The sequence below is a fragment of the Miscanthus floridulus genome, chromosome 4, assembly GCF_019320115.1.
Source record: "Miscanthus floridulus cultivar M001 chromosome 4, ASM1932011v1, whole genome shotgun sequence".
Classification (NCBI taxonomy): domain Eukaryota; kingdom Viridiplantae; phylum Streptophyta; class Magnoliopsida; order Poales; family Poaceae; genus Miscanthus; species Miscanthus floridulus.
Genome location: NC_089583.1, coordinates 11,039,964 through 11,045,742, shown reverse-complemented (window position 1 = coordinate 11,045,742; position 5,779 = coordinate 11,039,964). Strand labels below are relative to the sequence as shown.

Sequence of the window (5,779 nt, the reverse complement as noted above, 5' to 3'; positions counted from 1 at the left end):
TGTTGGACAGCTGACAGACTAGCACGTCGAGGTCTTGATCACCCAACGCAGTGTCCACTCTGTGATTAGGCTGGTGAAACAATAGACCATCTTCTGATCTCTTGTGTCTTCGCCCGGCAAACATGGTACAACATTCTGCAATCTTTTGGACTGCAAGATGTGGCTCCACAAATGGTTGATTTGATTTTTGTGGACTGGTGGGAGGGTGCTTGCAGCAGGCTTTCTGGTCAAGTGAAGAAGGGGTTCAATTCCATTATTATTTTGGGAGCTTGGTTAATTTGGAAGCATCGAAATCATTGTGTTTTTTATGGTGGAACTCCTAACCTAGCTAGGGTCCTCTCAGCTTTTAAGGAAGAAGCTCAGCAGTGGTCAGCAGCAGGGGCTCGAGGAGTTTCTTATCTCCTTGCCCTGGCTCCTACCTCCTAGCTCCTTTTGGGTTAGTTCTCTAGAGACACAACGTACTTTGGGTTCTTAGGGTGGGTTGCAGACCCTTTTCTCTGTAACAGTTTTTTGTTTCTGTGTTTTTGTAACAGTTTTTTGGGGCTCTTTTCCCCCTCCTTTTTTCTTCTTAATATATTGATGCGCAGTTCTCCTGCGCGTTCGAGAAAAAATACGCCTCTGTCATCATTATTATTGACTGTTGTAAAGCTAGTGTTATAACTGGAACAGACAACCAGGTTAATCAAAGGAAAACTAAATGATTACTTGCTACCTTAAAATTTTTAGCAATGTGCAGGAACGAAATTCCCTACACCCATCGTAGCTGCTCTTCTTTCAAATTCTCTCTGGTTTCAATGTCCCTAGCAATCCTTTGGCGACTTGTGTCGTTTTAACAGGAGAAACCTTTCTACCAAGTATATATATATGTGTTTATCTCATTCAGATTCTTCTGATTTCCTAGAAACACAAAGTAGCAGCTGAGTGATGGTACTGGAATTTACCGATTTGCAATTAGGAAGCAGCTCATCACATCGTAAAATGGGACGGTGACACGTCGTTAGTTTTGGAGCTCAATGGTACATCTAAGAATCAGACTGCGATATTAGTTCGGACTCGGAGCTACATCGTAAAATGAGACGATGAAGATAGAAACGAATCGTCGCCATCCATCTGCATCGCAGTGAGTCAGTGACCACAGCACGCATACGCATCGCCCGGTGTTGACGCAACGGACGCAGTACGCTCCATTGGCCACCTAGCGGTGGCGAGACGGCAGCGTTTTGTACGCACACCCCGCCCGGTGCCGGCCGAGTCGGCACCCACCAACCCACCGGTCGGCCGCGCCACGTCCTCACCCCCTGTCGCTTCCGGCGATCGTCCGGCCCGAACCACTCTCCTCGCAAACCCACGAAATGACAAAAGCGCCTCCACTTGCGCACCCCACGCTTCCCGCTCTATATGACCTCACCTCACGGCGCGGTTCACACTTGTCACCCGCACCACTCCACTCCTGCCATCAGCCACCCATGGCGTCCGAGGCCGCGCCGCGGGTCGTGGACGAGTGCCGGGGCGTGCTGTTCGTGTACAGCGACGGCTCGGTGGTGCGGCGCGCGCAGCCGGGGTTCGCGATGCCGGTGCGGGACGACGGCACCGTGGAGTGGAAGGACGTGACGTTTGACGAGGCCCACGGGCTGGGGCTCCGCCTGTACCTTCCCCGGGATCGCGGGAGCGGCGGGCGGAGGCTGCCGGTGTTCTTCTACTACCACGGCGGCGGGTTCTGCATCGGGTCCCGCACCTGGCCCAACGTCCAGAACTACTGCCTCCGCCTGGCCTCCGACCTCGGCGCGCTCGTGGTGGCGCCGGACTACCGCCTCGCGCCCGAGCACCGGCTCCCCACCGCGCTCGACGACGCCGCGGCGTCGGTCCTGTGGCTGGCCGCGCAGGCGAAGGAGGCCGGCGCCAACGGGGACCCGTGGGTCGCCGACGCCGCGGACCTCGGCCGGGTCTTCGTGTCGGGCGACTCGGCCGGCGGCACCATCGCGCACCACCTCGCCGTGCGGTTCGGTTCCCCCGCGGCGCGCGCGGAGCTGGCCCCCGTCGCCGTCCGCGGGTACGTCCAGCTCATGCCCTTCTTCGGCGGCGTGGAGCGCACGCGGTCGGAGGCCGAGTGCCCCGACGACGCCTTCCTCAACCGGCCCCTCAACGACCGCTACTGGCGCCTGTCGCTGCCGGAGGGCGCCACGGCCGACCACCCCGTGTCCAACCCATTTGGCCCCGGCGCGCCCGCGCTGGACGCCGTCGAGTTCGCGCCCACCATGGTCGTCGTCGGCGGCCGCGACATCCTCCACGACCGCGCCGTGGACTACGCCGCGCGGCTCAAGGCTGCGGGGAAGCCCGTCGAGGTGCGGGATTTCGACGGCCAGCAGCACGGCTTCTTCACCATCGACCCGTGGTCCGACGCCTCCACCGAGCTCATGCGCGTCATCAAGCGCTTCGTCGACACCGACGGCCGCTTCGACTGATCTAGACACTCTCGTGTTCGTTACCTACCTCGAAGATCATATCATAGTGGAAAATGCACGCGACAACGACACATGTTGATCGCAGTCGAACTCTAGTGTTAATCTGGCATTCTGGCGACCAAAATGGTTGGCTGTGGCTTATTGCGTCTAGTGTCTATCAGTGTTGGTTGGTGTGTTGAAATCAATGTGCTACGGTGATTGTTGTTTTCTTTGATACTTCCCTTTGCTTTTCTTTTCTTTTTAAAGGACGGCAAAAACTTCGCCGCTGATTTTAGTAGGAAAAAAGAAAGGAAACTGAACGGTAAAAGACTATACAGGGAAGCATGCACGCCCCACATATTAAACAACTAAAAAGGAGCAAAAACAAGACAACTCGGCGTGCACTGCTGCTAGAACTGAAGAACAACAACTGAAACCAAGCAAGAACAACCAATCTACTGCCCTTTGGCGCCGCGCTTTCTTATTCTCTTAATATAAACCTTACCACGATCAGCACCTTTGGTGACGTATTTGAATAGGTATTTAATAGAAATTCCCTTATTGCAGCACTCTACATTGATATGCGCTTGATATTTTTTAAGCAAAAGCATATTATATATAGGTACAACCCAACCGTTGTCTAGCCGTTTGTTTTCTTTCTTAATATATCTATCATTCTCTACACGAAGTTTGTTTTGGTTCTGCATGATATATCAGAGCCTATTTTCATCAACACAAGCACGCACATCAATCTTAGCCTGAGTGGATAAGGCATCGTAGCATAAGAAAGGGTTTGGCTGGTCTTTTCTATAGTGGAACACATAGCGAAAAAAATGGTGACCTTCACACGGGCGTTCTTACCACTTGCAGTGACACCGTTATAAACCACACCAACCTGGTACTGGTACCCACGTTCACCATAAGGAAACAGGAGAGGGTACGTGCTGCAGAGCCATAAAAGCAGGATGCAAAGAAGAAATGTGGTGCAAATTACCGGGTCTGGCCTGCACAACTATATCATGCTGAAAAGTGTCTAGGAAAAAATCTCCAACAACAAGCATGGCTACCTGATCGGTGGTGGGCAGGCTGTACTGAACTGGATCACCCTCCCTTGCCCCTATGATCCTGATTAGCCAATTTCTGCTAGCCTATCCCTTGCCAATCTAAACTGCTTAGCCAATGGGTTGTGAGTGTCCAACATGTCTAGCAATTGGCCAATGAGCGGGGGTTCTAAAGGCTTTGAGGGACGCTTATCTGGATATAAGGCACGTATTCTGTTCCTCATCTCATTAGCAATATCATATATGTAGAGTTAGATAAACTTTGGAGGTTCTCCATTGCCTGGAAGGAGGGATCCTATACAATGGTGGATCTGGCCAGATATCTTAAACACATGGGGACCCCGGCCATCATTCATAGACTTATCTATGTTTGCACCCATTGATGTAAAAATAGAGGCAAAAAAGGAAAAACGATTTGAATGTTAGACGCATCTGTTAAACGACAATCTCATCTCGAGGTACGGAACTATAAAACTACAATCGTTGAGGAACCATACCTACGCGAACGCCACCGGCGTCAGCAGCATGCGTCGAGCGCAGGTCCAACGTCCGAGTCCCTCCGTAGGCGCACCGCCGCTCCCCTATGACACAGATACGCCGGATCCCCGGGCCCCCTTCAACACCTACGCGTGGCGAGCCGCACGGAGAGGAGCAGCATCAGACGCAGGGAAAAAGGAAGAGAAAGCGAGGACGCCGAGAGGTCGGGGTGCTCACCTCGCCCAGCCAGCAGGAGAGAAGGTGGAACAGAGGCATGCGTGTTTCTTTATCCAAGCTGAGTGGACGGGGCAGGTGGCACATCCATCGACGCGGACCCAAACTCAAAATAAATAGCAGGAGATTCAAAATCAATCTTAAACAGAGTAGCTATACATGAGACCCATTTTGAGTTGTCTGAGAGGTACAACACAAATATGAGTATCCTCTCTTCTGGAAACTCATTTGCAGAAAGGATTCTCTTTTAGGTCCCGTTGTTGAAGAGGATGTCGAACGTGTATTGAACCCTTTGATTATAGCGCTACTCAAACGTTGAATGGGTCTTATGTTTTGGGTCCGAGATAGTCTAACGTGTCACTGATCCGCGGCCCTCCCCCTTCTCTCTATACTAGGCCGCACAGTTGGTCTCAAAGGCCTGCACTGCAGAGAAGCCCTTTTTCGCCGGAAAAAGCGTTGTTCCTTTTCGCCGAATGGAGCTCCTAGGCCGACAATGACCACACTATCCTTTTTTCTAATTCAACGACGCATGAGGTAGACATCTAGGCACTGTAGGTGGGACCGCTATATCCTAAACCAATGGCAACTCGACAACGGCCACCAATGCCCAGCGCGAGGCAGAGAAGGCCAGCAGAGCGGGGGCCATTTGGCCCTACCTTTTTTTTTCTCCGGAGGAAGCAGTGCCGGCCCTAAGGGGGGCGGGGGGTTTGGACGGGGCGGCTGCTCCAGGCCCTCAATGCAAATGGACCCCCTAGTATATGTTAGTACGTAGTAGTTTTTTTAGAAACACGTTAGTACTACCTCCATCCACAGAAGAATACAATTATGGAAATCAGGACGGTCAAAGTAGCTCACGTTTGACCAAGTATATGGTAAATAATATTAGCATTTATATCTCTAAATAAATTTATTATGAAAATATATTCTATAACTAATCTAATGGTACTTATTTTGTCTCATTAGTATTAGTACGTTCTCATTTAATTTTAGTCAAAGTTTAAACCATATGACTCCTCAAAATATGATAATTACATTCTGGACGGAGGGAGTACGTAGTAGTAGTATTTAGAATATTACTTGGCCCAAGATCGACAAGCCAACACGTTGGTCTTTAGGCATTGAGCCCAGTAGGCCTCATGTCATCCTCGCCTAGCCCAGCAAGGCAGCGGCCGACGCCACTTCGGCTTGAGCAGGCGACGGCTGCGTCTGCATGCGTATACTTCTGTTCGCTTGCAAGTACTGTTTGTCTAAACGGCCATTTAACCCGTTTACACATCATTTAAATGCTACACGCCGTTCTGTTTAATCGGTTGTTTTGACCGTTTAAACGGTCGTTTTTCCCGTTTAAACATTCGTTTTGTCCGAATAATAGGCTAAACGGTAGGTGACTGACTATTTACCGTTTAGTATTTAGGATAACACTACTTGCAAGTATAGATGGCCATCGGCATGGCACGGGCATGGGCCAGGCACGACCCGTAGGGCGTCTGGCCGGCACGGCACGCCGTGCCTCCCGGGCCGTGCCTCTGCGTGCCTTGTGCCTGGCCTTCGGTCTATGCACGGCAC

At 51.5% G+C, this 5,779-nt stretch overlaps 1 pseudogene; it reads left to right on the top strand.

The window, feature by feature from the left end:
- Nucleotides 1-1,022: 1,022 nt before the first annotated feature.
- LOC136549407 (carboxylesterase 15-like) lies at nucleotides 1,023-2,670 on the top strand (annotated as a pseudogene).
- The last annotated feature ends 3,109 nt before the right edge of the window (nucleotides 2,671-5,779 follow it).